The sequence below is a fragment of the Catharus ustulatus genome, chromosome 3, assembly GCF_009819885.2.
Source record: "Catharus ustulatus isolate bCatUst1 chromosome 3, bCatUst1.pri.v2, whole genome shotgun sequence".
Lineage (NCBI taxonomy): Eukaryota > Metazoa > Chordata > Aves > Passeriformes > Turdidae > Catharus > Catharus ustulatus.
Window position 1 is genome coordinate 115,431,262 of NC_046223.1, and position 14,685 is coordinate 115,445,946.

The window sequence follows — 14,685 nt, forward strand, 5'->3', positions numbered from 1 at the left end:
GGACTGAAATTGGTGCCACTGAAGGAAGAGTTGCAGCAACCTTATCCGTTGTCCATCCTGTCCTCCAGTTTTTCAGGTTCAATTCATCCATCAGACTGTACAGAGTTTCCAATTGCAGTCAGTTTGTTGGTGTTACAGCCTCTGCTCCAGATTCTGCACTGTTAATTAACTTGCTGAGTTTACTCAAGGTTGTTGTCTTGAGGAAAAGAAAAATAATCAGAGCACCTCAAAAATGGCCAAACAAGAATGAGCATAGGAAGAATAATCCTCATGGAAACCAACAGGCTCATAAAAAAATCTACACCAGTGGGAAACCAATCAATCACAGATGAAGTTTTGAATAATTTGGTTTATTAGTTGGTCGGGTTTTTTGTAGTTTTGGGTTTTTTTCATTAGTGTTTCTAAACAGATTGATCTCTGGTTGTGAGGCCAACAACTTTGCCACACCTGTATAATTAAACTTCAGCTGGAAACCAGACAGGGAATTGATCCTTAGACTGCTCTAAAGGTGCTTCCACCCATAAGCCAGGATGGGGTAAGTTCCCTGACACGTGATGTGTTCTGCAAGAAACAGGGCAGGATGTTCTATGTTCTCTTCCAGCTGTTTCAATCAGCAAAACCAATATTTGGGGCAGTGAATATATTTCAGTCTTTATTTATTAGTACATTTCAGCTCTGTGCATTTTTTTTTTGTTAATTGCCTGCCAAAACTTAAGCTGCATTTCATTCATTACTCATTCAATTATGATAGGAGATGGATTTTGACTTTTCAGTCTCAGCTGCTGTCAGTAGCTTCTGGGTAGCCTTTCTCAGGAGTCTGTAACCTCAGCTTTCATAAGCAGCTTCTAACTACTTAGCTGCTTCTTTTGAGTAGTTGATTATGTTTCAGTCCATAAAATGTTCCTATCAGTCACTCCTGACACACAGAACATCTTGAACTTTGTGCAAAGTGCAGTAAAGACAGCCTGCCCTTAGGAAGGTCATTAAAAACATTCCTTTGAATATCTGCACCTAATTCAGATCAGACAAACGTGCCACAGCAGCTATCAACAAGGACCATGTGGGGAGAGAGCCAAGCATGAAGCCAAAGCCAAAATAAGTCAATCACAAACTAGCTTTTGGAGTAAGGTACATTTTTCATTTTGTAATGCTGAAATAAGTGCTACAGAATGATGATGTGAATCTCCTGCAGCTCCTATGTCATACCTGTCAGCCCCATATTTCAGGGATTCTTGCCAGGATCAGAGGAAACCTCAGTGAGGTGAATATTCCCAGCCTCCAATGTGAAAATCTGCATCAGCTGTAGCTGCTGAATGACCCCAGGATCAAAGTCCTTGCAGACAAAATAAACATCTATATTATCCAAATTATAATAATGTGTGTCAATTAAGATGACCTGTCCAAAATAATAATAATAATATAATAATAATAATAATAATAATAATAATAATAATAATATAGTAATAATACAGGCAGCCTGTTCATATCCCAAAATGATAAAGCTTTTTTCTAATGTTAGTGTCAATGTAATAATTCTTGAGATGACAAACAAAAGTCTGGTTCACTGAATAATATCTAAAGATTATTAGATAAAGTGTGTCTATTATTAACCTTGGAGAACACTGTCCTCTAAATATCAATTCAAAGAGAATCTCCTTGTTTCCTCTTTTCACCTAGTTACAGAATAGCCCAAAAGAGTGATAATTCCTTTTATTTTCCAATATCACACTACATCCTCGATTTCTGGTACTCGACTACCTTGGGGCTATCTTAATGACCCTGTTCAGCCTTTACTTGAGTCAATAACAAAATCCCCATGGACTTCAATACGGCCAGGATTAATTCCAGACAGCTCTGTTTTATTAGCAATATTGTTTCCCCTTATTCTGTGGGACTTCTTGTATTCCTCACAAAAGCAATGCAGCATGGCTTTTCCCCTTCAAAAGAGTTGCTTGCATCCAGACTGCACAAGAGGAAAGATTTCTGATTTGTGCTGCCCTTTTTCCTCATGCTTGGGGACTGTTAGCTAATCCAAATCAAAACTTTTGCAGGAGTTCTAGCATTAGAAGAGAACAGGAGATCAACAGAGATGGCAGAGCAATGCTCAAGCTATTTATTGTTTTATTACTCCTTTGTGACTTCCCCAAAATTCTCAGTCTCAAGAATGACAATGAAAACACAGCTGGATTCTCTTTAGCCCCTGTGGTGTTCCCAAACATCTCCTGTCCCACTAAAAATGTGTCCTACAAGCACAGTGTGTGTCACTACACAGCTGAGCAGCACTCAGCCTGCTTCTGGGAGGAATGTGTGTGATTACTGATCTGATGTCAATGTGTATTAGCTGTTTATATTTACAAGTGTGTGTTATACACACAAGGGTTTTTATTTTGTTCCCTGCATTTCAGTTTCTCTCTGCAGGGAATCTGTCAGATCATTGTAAGTACAGTAATTTCACAATTACAAGCCGCACCTGATTATAAGCCGCACGTCCGGGCGTCGGCAACTGTCTTGGGTTACAATACAGGTGTGATAAAAGGTATCTGTTCTATCACCATCTGTTGAGGGTGGGGGCAGTGATCCTGATCTCCCTGGGAGATATTCTGCTAATGGGCCATCCATTGAAACCAGGCAGGGCATTGTTCTTTATCTTTTCACAACCCATCCTTCCTCCAGCCAGTCATTTTCTGCTCATGGCCATTGAGTCCCACTGTGGCACTGATAAAATTACTGCATCCCATTGGGAGTTGCTCCAGCCAAGGGGAAGACCCCAACATTTCTTACCAAGATAAAAACAGAGGTTTTGGGACACTAAGGGAGCCCCTTTCTCCACTGGACTCCAGAGGAAAACCGGATTTCTCCACATCCCCACTGGAGCTCCGGAGGGAAACTGCACCTTGTACAGGAGCACTGCTCCAACTGAGCCACATCTGTCACTGCAGGAGGATGCAGCCACCATGGAATGGGACTGCTGCCAACACCCTGCCTGACGGGTGTCAGGTTGTACTCTGACTGTGTCAGGGTTTGGGGTTTTGTTCTTTGTAGTGCTGTATTTCTATTTTAATTTCCCTAGAAAAGAACTGTTGTTCCTGATTCCCATATCTTTGCCTGAGAGCCCCTTGATTTCAAAATTATAATAATTTGTAGGGAGGGGGTTTCCATTCTCCATTTCAAAGAGAAGCTCCTGCCTTTCTCAGCAGACACCTGTCCTCCAAACTAAAACAGCAACTTTTCATTCTTTGTCCATATATAAGCCGCACCTGATTATAAGTCACACTTCGGGTTTGGACCAAAATTTTAGTCAAAATGGAGCAGCTTATAATCGTGAAATTACTGTTTGTTCTGATTTTTCCCCATTGAGGGGACAATGTGGCACAAGGAGTGGAAATGTTTCAGGCTTTCCAGGTGAATTTTGGTTTTCTTATATCTAACACACAGGGTTTTTTCTATACTCCATCTGAAATCATGGAAACCACTATTTCCAGATTTGTGAATTTTCAAGGATGACAAAAAAGGAGAGAGGAGATGTTAGTAGCAGGGATCAGTCTAGTGCAATAATCAGACCAGAGCAGCAGGTCCTGTAATCTCTCACAACAATTATTAACTAGTGCCTCAAAAGAATAAAACAAATACTGTGGATAAAAACAAAGGAATAATTTCATCTGTGGTTGCACAATATCTTAAATATGACAACTTAGGGAGCTTTCAAAGAAATGATCAGCTGCCTGGAAATAAATATTTTTGTTGTTACTTGGTGAAGCATAGAAGTTAATTTGTTGCTAAAATTTTCAAAATATGAACAGGAAAAATCCACATAATTAGATACTTAACAGTCTGGCATCAGTTCTGCTCCCACTAATGATTATCTGACTGAGGACTCAATTAATAAAAAATTAAAGGAGGATAATGTAATTAACACTAATCAATATGGGTTTACAGAAAACAAATGCTGTCAAATAACTTGTTTTTCTTCCTTTTAATGTGATGACAAATTTGATCAAGTTCTAGAGCACATTTAACTTGCAACCACAAGGATGTTTGCTACAAATATAACAATCCATCAAAATGCTAAGTGCCATAAATGATAAAAATCTATGTATTTGATCTAGAAATGGATGAAAAAGAGACAATATTATTAAACATGTAAATTCCTAAAAGAGTTTCAGATTTCAGTTTCCTACACTGACAAGAATTGATATTCTCATTGTTGAGAAAAAATAATGACATTCATAAATGTTTGTAATTTGACTGAGAAACTGCAGAAAAAATGGTTAAGAGAAAAAATTATCTGGATTGTTCAAGAATAAATTGTAAACAATTTATTAAAAGTAAAAAAGGAATTTCTACATCTTGGAAGAAAATATGTACTTTTTTTCTCCATGAGATAGATGGTGGAGTCTGCTCTGGAAAGCAGCAGCTCTGAGAGGGAATTTTTGGTTGCAGGAGATGATCCACCAGGCCTGAGCTTGAACTTGAGGGCAGAAGGCCAAGTATCTTGTGTCTGACTAAACAAAAGGATATCACGTACTTACTCATAAAGCTCATGTTGCATCTGTCACAGAGATGAAGCAACAGCACATGGAATATGAGGCTTATTTCTGACACATCCCTTTCACAAAGCTGTTGGGAACTGAATAGTGATGTGGATCCCTGCCACCAAAACATTTCTGAATCTTTACAGAAAATACCTGGGCTCCTGGTGGACACCCAGCTGGATGTGAGCCAGCAGTGTGTCCTTCACACCAAGGTGCTAAAGGACCAGATGTGTCCTGGGCTGCAGGTGGGAGGGGATCATTCCCCTGCACTCAGCACTGGGAACTCACAGCCATGTCCAGCTCAAGGCTCCTCAGTGCCAGAGGGAACTTGGACAGACTGCAGAGAGTGCAGGAGCCCTGAGGTGATGTCTGGGGTTACAATACAGGTGGTGATAAAAGGTATCTGTTCTATCACCATCTGTTCAGGGTGGGGCAGTGATCCTATCTCCATGGAGATATTCTGCTAATGGGCATCCATTGAAACCAGGCAGGGCATTGTTCTTTATCTTTTCACACCCATCCTTCCTCCAGCCAGTCATTTTCTGCTCATGGCCATTGAGTCCCACTGTGGCACTGATAAAATTACTGCATCCCATTGGGAGTTGCTCCAGCCAGGGGGAAGAGCCCAACATTTCTTACCAAGATAAAAACAGAGGGTTTGGGACACTAAGGGAGCCCCTTTCTCCACTGGCTCCAGAGGAAAACCGGATTTCTCCACATCACTGGAGCTCCGGAGGGAAACTGCACCTTGTACAGGAGCACTGCTCCAACTGAGCCACATCTGTCACTGCAGGAGGATGCAGCCACCATGGAATGGGACTGCTGCCAACACCCTGCCTGACGGGTGTCAGGTTGTACTCTGACTGTGTCAGGGTTTGGGGTTTGTTTCTTTGTAGTACTGCTGTTTTATTTTATTTCCCTAGAAAAGAACTGTTATTCCTAATTCCCATATCTTTGCCTGAAGCCCTTGATTTCAAAATGATAATAATTTGGGGGAGGGGATTTACATTCTCCATTTCCTGCTCTGCCTTCTCAGCAGACACCTGTCCTCCAAACTAGGACAGGTGATCAATGTTCTATAGAATGTCATGAGGAAAGGCTGAGAAAGCTGTGCAGGTCAGCCTTGAGAAGGCTCAAGGGAGATTTTATCCATGTCCCTAAATCCCTGAAAGAAGACTGCAAAGAGAGCAGAGCCAGGCTTCTCTCAGTGGTGTCCAGTGAAAGGACCAGAGGTCAAGTGCACCCACTGATACACAGGAGGTTCCTCTGAGCAGCAGGAAACACGTTTTTATTGTGAAGGTGGCCAAGTACTGGCACAGGTTGCCCAGGAAGGTTGTGGATTTCCCTCCTGGAGCTATTAGAGTCATCTAGACGTGGTCCTGGGCACCAGGGCTGGGTACCCTGCTTGAGCAGGGGGGATGAATCAGGGGCCTCCAGAGTTTCCTTCCAACTTCAACCATTCTATGGTTCTGTGAAGTATAAGAGAATCTACCATAAAATGAAAGATAAAACAAGCTTAATTTATTCATCTTAACAGCAAGGTGACACAGGGACCTGCAAGAGTTAACAGATACACCCTAGCAAAAGATTTTTCAGTTCAAGGACTCAGTTTCAATAAAATCCTGAGTAGAAAACAGATTTTTAAAAAAAACAGTGATTAAGAAAGGAACAATTTATTAAATTAAGCAAAGATTTTATGCCCATGGCCTTAAAAAATAAAACCAAGACAATATTATTATTAGTGCTTCTTCAGGAGCACTTTGCTCATCAACAGTTGTCCATGCAGATTTTCTGGCCCGTGTTCTGCATGAGTTGCATTAACTGAGCAATGGTATTTGTTTCCACAAAGCTGTGATTGTCCCATGCTTCCTGGTCTATCTTGTTTCATTCATTTTCATTTATTTTCATGACTTGCACAAAATAGATTTGCTGCTCTACTTTAGACTAATTCCATATTCAGAGGATGCACAAATGGAAACCCCTTAGGGAATGAGAGAAGCTGACCAAACACCAGCACCCTTCATTTGCACAAGAGATCCCACACGGCTTAAGGAATTTTGACATTATAGGGAACTTTGCTAGATGTTCTTCTTGGGCTGCAATTGATCCTTTTTATTTTTTGTCAGCCAGGCATCTTTGATGTTGCCTCTGGGATGTGATCAAGTTGGTTTTGATTAATTTGATTAATTGTGTTCAAGGCCAGGTTGGACAGGCTTGGAGCAACCTGCAGTGTGGAAGGTGTTTTGTAATGGCAGGGGTTGGAATTAATGTTTTTTAAGGTCCCTCCCAACCCAAACTATTCTGGGATTATATGATTCTAGAAATGATGATAACAACAAACAAGGTAAGTCGAAATGGAGTTTCAGTAAAGAAATTGGTCATGCACAACAGGAGCAATCCAAGTAGGGCTGGAGAGGGAAGCATTCTCAGAATTCCAGCCCCTCTCCACTACACTGATTAAGGTCCCTTCATTTATCCCATATGCTTTTAAGAGTATTTCTGGTTTATATTTTCACTGAGGTTTTACAGATCCATCATTAACTTATAATCAACACTAGTTACAAGAGGAGCTTTATAAAAAAACAAAGACTGAAACAAGGTTGGTCATTCAAGGAACCCTGTCACTGCTCTTGTGATTCCAGAATGTGAGAAAATCAGTTTAAAGCCCTGGGAAAAAAAGGTGGGTCCCAAAAAAAAACCTCATGATACCTTGTCAGAGAAAAATATGACCATGATGAACATTAATAACAAAGACCAATGCTGTCAAAATGGAACAGCAATTCTGAGAACCATTTCTTTAAGGAGCATTGTCATCGCATCTTTAGGAAAGTATTCCAAAACTCCATAAACAAATCTGTTTATCAAAGTGCAGATCTTCATATATTTTGCATTGTAAGTTATCTTTTGGTAGCCAATCAAGTCATTAGATGTTCATTTCAAAACTAGGAGTGGAGAAAAGCTAAAATTTGAATTTTCAAATTTCTCATTTTGATAGTGAGAGCAATTTTACTTTCTGAAGTGTTAAAAATTATTCATTTACACTTGCTCATTCTTATGCCTATTAGGCCAGAAACACGATTTTTATTGTGTTTCTGCATTTATAATATGAAAGCAATGATATACAAGATTACAACTCTAAATTGCATGTTTATATTAATATTAATATCATATTCTATCACTAGAATGAATATTGCATGGAAAGCAGTGAGGATGCAGTTAACCCAAATCAAACAAGTTTGTGCCTAATTTTTTAGGCTGTATCTGTTTGCCATGGCTTAACTATCACAGTTTGTATCCATATTAATAAACTTTAAGTGACTGAATGGAGTCTAAATCAAGGTGTTCATATTGATTCAGACTCGGAGGAATAGTGCTGAGTCTTTCCTGCCTCCCAAACTGAGCATGGAAGCTGCCTGAAATTTCTGATATGAGCCAAAACCATGTCAGGATCCTGGAGCTTCTGAGGAAAAGGAAATTTGAGGGAAGAGGAAGGGAAGGAGAAGGAAGGGAAGGGAAGGGAAGGGAAGGGAAGGAAGAAGGGAAGGGAAAGGGAAGGGAAGGGAAGGGAGGGAAGGGAAGGGAAGGGAAGGGAAGGGAAGGGAAGGGAAGGGAAGGGAAGGGAAGGGAAGGGAAGGGGGAAGGGAAGGGAAGGGAAGGGAAGGGAAGGGAAGGGAAGGGAGGAAGGGAAGGGAAGGAAGGGAAGGGAGGGAAGGGAAGGGAAGGAAGGGAAGGGAAGGGAAGGGAAGGGAAGGGAAGGGAAGGGAAGGGAAGGGAAGGAGGGAAGGGAAGGGAGGGGAAGGGAAGGGAAGGAAAGGAAAGGAAAGGAAAGGAAAGGAAAGGAAAGGAAAGGAAAGGAAAGGAAAGGAAAGGAAAGGAAAGGAAATCTAAACCCCTGCTATTACTTGGGCTAAAGTCCCTGAAAGCCACACAGTGCACTACATGAGCAAACTGAAGGGAGAATCCAGGGAATGCTGTAACTGCAGATACATTATGAGCAATTTTGGAAGCCTGAAATGCATTTCCCCTATAGATGCAGTTTGCTGACTTTGCTATGTCTTCTTTCATGTACCCAGAACTTTTTCTCTCCCTAAAGCATTGCCTGTGGTCATATTTTCAGAGTGCCTACTGCAAGAAAGCAAGTTAAGAGAGTGGAGAAATTAAAAAGCAAGGGGGCTGGGAGTGATAGTGGAGGAAAAAAAGTTATATTCTCAAAACAGATAATGGGCTAAGTCTTAATTTTTCTTCTCTCCCCTTAATACTGATTAACTCTTTCTTGCCATGAAAATTAAATATATAATTTTATCTACTGCCTACATCCTAAAATGGAAAGAGTAAATTTCCTCACGTTATTTAAATATTGTTTTTGGCTAAATCACATGCAAACACTTTGTATCCTCTTAAGTACAGCTGAACTAAATTAAACTGATCAAAATGGAACCTCCTAACTTCCTGACATTTTAAACATTCACTAAGATCTCCCTTTAATGGGTGCAGCTGGCCTGTTCTTGATTTTGTGGCTCTCTTTGGTATAGGAGGGTTGTTTGGGAATGGGAAAAATAGAGAAATAAAAAGGATATGCTTTATTCAGATACACAAGCTAATTTCAGTGATGGCCCATATCCCAGCTGAGAAAATGAAATATAACCTGATATAACAGATTTCTAATTTTCCAGGAAACAAGTTCAGCAACTTTCCTGTGTGTTTTGTTTGGCTTCTAGGAGGAAGAAGGTTTAGAAAGGATTCATTCATTTTCCAAAGGTGGATGTGGAGACAAAGGATAACCATGCAGCAGTGACAGCAGCTCTTGAGACTTCCTTTGTGTTCCAAGGGATAAATCTTCCAGTGGTCGATCATGCATAAAGTCATTTTAATGGTGTGTCACCTACCTGCTGCTTTTCCTGTGGGTCATGGAATGCTGTGAAGCTGGCAATCAGTATTCCTGTTCAAAGAGGTTTTTGGTCCTAAGATAAGGAAATACAAGGCAACATTTGGCAATCCAAGCTCATGCTGGGGCAGAACCACCTGAGCAAGGCTTTGAGCTCCCTGTCCTAGGGAGCCAAGCCCTTCACAACCTGAGCTGAGTACCCACATCAGATCAAAATAAAGATTAAAGGACAGTGGAATAAAAAAAAAAAAAAGATAAAGGCCTTACCAAATTTGAAAATACACGTGAGAACTAGCAGAAGAAAACATCAGAAAAAAAAAAAAAAAAAGCTGGTTTGGAGGAAAACGTACCAAAACGTTCAAAAGCCTGGATTTTGCCACAACTCGGAAATCTGCCTTTCCATGAACTCAGCGAGCAGCAGAGGGCGCTGGGATAAACGGATTTCTTTTAAACTCCAGCCAGCAATACGGATTTGCTGGGAGCTGGATACTGAGGGAGACAGACTTTTATTTATAGAGATTTATAGAGATTTAAAAAGAAGAGCAAGATTTAAAGCCCATTTCTGAAAGGTGGCCTTGATTAGTGGCAGGCAAAATTTAAAATAATTTTTAAAAATAAATTAAAAAAAAAGTATATTAAATAAAAGTAGCATAACTTATTGAACTAAAAATAAATTTTTTTGTGTCTTCCAAGAAGTAGCCATCCTGCTATTCTAGGGTCTCTCCCTCCTGGGCCTATTAACAGATATTTCATTGGAATAATTAGAATATTCAACTTGGTTTGTATCCTCACTTTTCTGCATTGAGTAATATTCACAGTACTGAACATGGAGTATAAAAGATCTATTCTGATTTTAAGGTAGAGGTTGAAACACCCAATGACCTGTTAATCAAAAAATCAATATAAATTCTTAAATAAGAACCTGTAAGTAAATTCTTAAAGAAGTAAATGCTTAAATAAACATTAAATGTTTAAATTAGAACCTGCAATTTTATCCTTAAGGAGGAAAAATTCATATCAGCATCGTTTCTAGCAGAGGAAATATTTGGGTGTTTGCAACTCCCAAATATGGACCTGGAACTCTTGGAGCAAATACAGAGTAGAACATGAAGATGCTCTGAGGATGGGAGCAGACAGGCTGAGAGAATTGAGATTGTCCAGCCTGGAGAAGAGAAGGATTCAGGGAGACCTTAAAGCCCCTTCCAGTGCCTAAAGGAACTTCTGGAGAGCTGGAGAGGACTTGGGACAGGGATGGAGGGAAAAGACACGGGAAATGGTTTTTGATGCTTAGAAAGGCTGATCTGGAACAGAGACTAGACAGAGTTAAAAGGAATAAAATAAGTATTTATTGAAGGGCCTTAAAAGGATCCACCTTGGGCAGTACAAGAGCCTGGCCAGGGCTGCACTGAGGTTGAATCCAAGATTGGATCCTGATCATGAGTTTTTACACTTTTATAAGTTTTTGTTCATCTGTATATGGGGGTCAGTTGTCCAACCACAGCCCCAGGCTGTGAAATATCAACCCCTTGGCTGCCCCCTTTCCCTTTGCCATTGTTTCTGCTTTTTGGGTACCAGTTGTCCTTGATTCTCTAGCTGGAAAGGAATTGTTTTGTCTAACTACCCTGTGAATAGAACTAACTAACGCCTAATACGAAGTTTCAGAGTTACACACCGAGAAGCAGAGAATCTGAAAAATATAAAAGCTAAAACGCAAGGCATCACTTTTAACCAAAAAAGAGGAGAATCAGAATGCATTTTAGGAAGCAATTCTTCCCTGTGAGGGTGCTGAGGCCATGCACAGGCTGCCCAGAGAAGCTGTGGCTGCCCCATCCCTGGAAGTGCCCAAGGTTGGACAGTGACCTCGGGGGGGAAGGTGTCCCTGCTGGTGGCAGGGGTTCGGAACGAGTCTGTCTTTCCGAGCGAGCCGTGTTTCCATGCCTGTCCCCATCAGAGGGCGCCGCTGCCCCGCGGAACGCGCGGCGAGCCCGGTGCGCAGCGCTGGGCAGGGCTGCACCGAAAGGTGTCCTTAAAAATACATTATATATATATATATAACATATTGCTTGGCCATCGCAGCTACCAGGCTGAGGCTGCAGTGCCCGTGCCCAGCTCACTGCTGAAAAAAAAATCCCCGGGGTTTTCTTTGGCTGAGATTGGAAAAGTGCGAGCCAAACTGTCGGGAAACGACTGGTTTTCTCCTTTTGGTGTTTTTCCTTTTTTTAATTTTTTTATTTTTTTAGCTTTGAAAGTATGGGTTGTAGCGGTCAGTTTTGGGTACGTGTGTCGCCTTTTGGACGCAGTTTTCATTGGATGTTTGAGGGATAAAGTGGAATTGCTGCAGGGGTGGGGATGCAAAACGAGCGCAAAAATAAAATGCGAAGAACCCAAAAGAGCGCTTGTTCGTTTGTCGTGTTTTGCAAATGCAAGAGAAACGTACTAAGAGTGGGGTTTAAAAGTCAAAATTTACTGTCTATACCAATGTGTTAGCAAGGAGCCAGTGAACGTCAAGTCTATTTTAGAGTCTTCTTTTTTTCACTCCCCTCCTCTCCTCTCCCCTCCCCCAGCTCGCAAAGCGTATTTAATTCAGGGTGCCTCGGAATTGTGAAGCATTACCCTCACGAAGCTCATTCACTCTGCCCTGTGCCAGCCTTCATGACTCAAAGACTTTCACAAAAGTGATGGCGAACTGTCCCTTTATGAGCTTGGTATTTTTCTAAGAGGGTCATTCACATCTCTAGGTGCGTAAGGGTGGTAGCTTGGGTATCTCCGCACATCCCCGTGCAAACAGCTCACATCCTTTCTCCTTTTTCAGCGTTTTTTACCCTATTGCCTCATCGAAATGATCAGTCCAACCCACTCAAAGATGTGCCCTTTTTCTGCCCTTCCTCAGTGTAACACTGGCTGTGCTGAGAAAAAAAAAACAAAAGTCGTATCTGCTTTAATAACTTCTAGCCAGCCCCTTGTCCGGCTCCTGCTGTAATATCTGGCCACTATTTGCGTCCTGCCTTTTGTGGGTTGAGGTTTTAGAAGATGCACACTGTGAAATGGGGAGGGGTGGCAGGGTGGCGCAGAGGCTGAGGGGGAAATGGATGAATTTATACTTTCTGCCTTAATTCGAGGCCAAAGCGAACAGAAAAAGCAAAGCCCACCCTTCCCAGCAGCCAACCACACACCAGCAAGTGTGTCTCCTGATGAAGTTCTCGTTTCCGAGATTATATATATATAAAAGCATCTTTACCTGTAGCACCTTTGAAAGTACAAAGGACACTGTGCACTTTCCCATAGGATCCTGTGCAGAATAACAAAGATTTGTAGGAACCTTATAGGCAGAGCTTGAAATTTCCAGAGACAGGACCTTGAATTTAGAAACACCTTCTTTCTCTCTGTCTCTCTGCCTCTGTGCCTCATTTTTTTTCTCCCATTTTTTCCCCTCCTGATGCACTAGCCCACTGCAAAGCTCGATTGTTTCCTTTCAAAGGCAGAGATGGGCTCTGCTGCCTGTGTCGGCTCTTTGCCGTGCAACGCGTTAAAAAAATCGGACAATGCGAAGGAAGGTTTGCCTGGGGGGAAAAAAAAAAATAAAGGTTAAAACTGGTCTAACTCCTCCTCTCCCCTTCCAAACCGAGGGCTACCCAGGAAATGCACAAATCCAACTCTATTTTTAATCGTTTTCTGAAAGTACTAAACACTATTCAAATGTGTGCACAGAGGGGTTTGCTGAACTCTTTCCCCCCCACTTTATTTTTTACCCATATAAAGTATTTCTACTTTATGTAGACTATGTAAAATATACAGTCTAAGCCTGAAGTCTAAGGCTTTCCTGTGGAAATCATTGATCTAAATGTACTGCTTTTAGATCTGCTTGAATGTGCTTTGATGAGACACTGTTTTGGTGTTTAACTGCATATGAGAGGATAATTTCTGGACATGTAAATAAAAGCATATTGCATGTGGGGAAAAGCATCATATCTCGTTTTAAATGATGCATCACTTAGCGCAGAGGCAACTTATCCTTTATTTTATCATAGGGAGCATTGAAAAAATATTAATTTAATTTCATCCATCCATCTATCTATCTATCTATGCATCCATCCAACCATCTACTAAAATAGGAGATGCATGCACTGCATAATAGTGTATTTAATCCCTCTATACCAACATATATATGTGTAAATGTATAAGTAGATTCACAAATATACATTTAAATACACTCCTGTATATAAACTGAACAGGTTTGCATGCACATGTAACACGCAGTCTCCATGTGCCTACATGTGGAAGAATAGATAAAATTTACATATCTAAATGTGGCAACTAATATGTCTATACATGGGGAAAAGTTGCCTGTTCAGAGATCTATGTGTGTATAGGTGCCTGTACGTGTAAATCTGTGAACGTGCAGCTGTGTGTGTGTGTATATTTTACATGCCTGCATATAAGTGTCTATATGTGTGTATATGTCTATATCTAGTCACATATATGTCTGTAGCTATATGTAACTATGTAACAGATAATGTTTTTTACTATCCGACTGAGGTAGGCTTCTGCAGCCTATTGTTTCAGACAACAGATATAAGTTGCGATGGAAGAGGAACGTCGGATTTGGTGTCTGTCCCCCATTTCCAATTATAGATGGATCATTACAGACAGAGAAGTACTGAGAATCCAGACATCTGCTCTTCACATGAATGCACTCACCTCCTAGAGAACAGCCTGCCATCATGCTCTGGAAACTGGTTGAAAATGTCAAGTATGAAGATATCTATGAGGTGAGTATATTATATGCATATGAGTAAGGGAGTATATGTATATTTAAATATACATCTAGCATATAGAAACAGGCATGGCTATATAATACATATATAGCTCTACATATACATCCAGGCAGAGATAGAGACATGCACCAGCACACACGAATATAGAGATGGGAAACCGAGAGCAAATGCTTAAATGCTTATTTATTTGCATATTTGTATTCGGCGTACCAAGTCCTAAACTTTTATTTTTTTTTTTTTTTTCATGGAAAAGCTGTTTGATGCGATTTAAAACATCAAAGAAACGATCTGGGGATTGGAATGAGGCAACTTAAAGGCGAGAGTTTGATTGTTTAGACGTCCAATTATAAATAATTCGATTAAATATGGACAAATGTTGAGGAAAATTTTTTAAAGGGAGAAAAAATAGAAAAGAAACACAATCTGGTATTCAGGGACTGGATGCATTTCTTTCTCTTATTTTTAATTTTGCAATTCCAAGCTCAGCTCAACC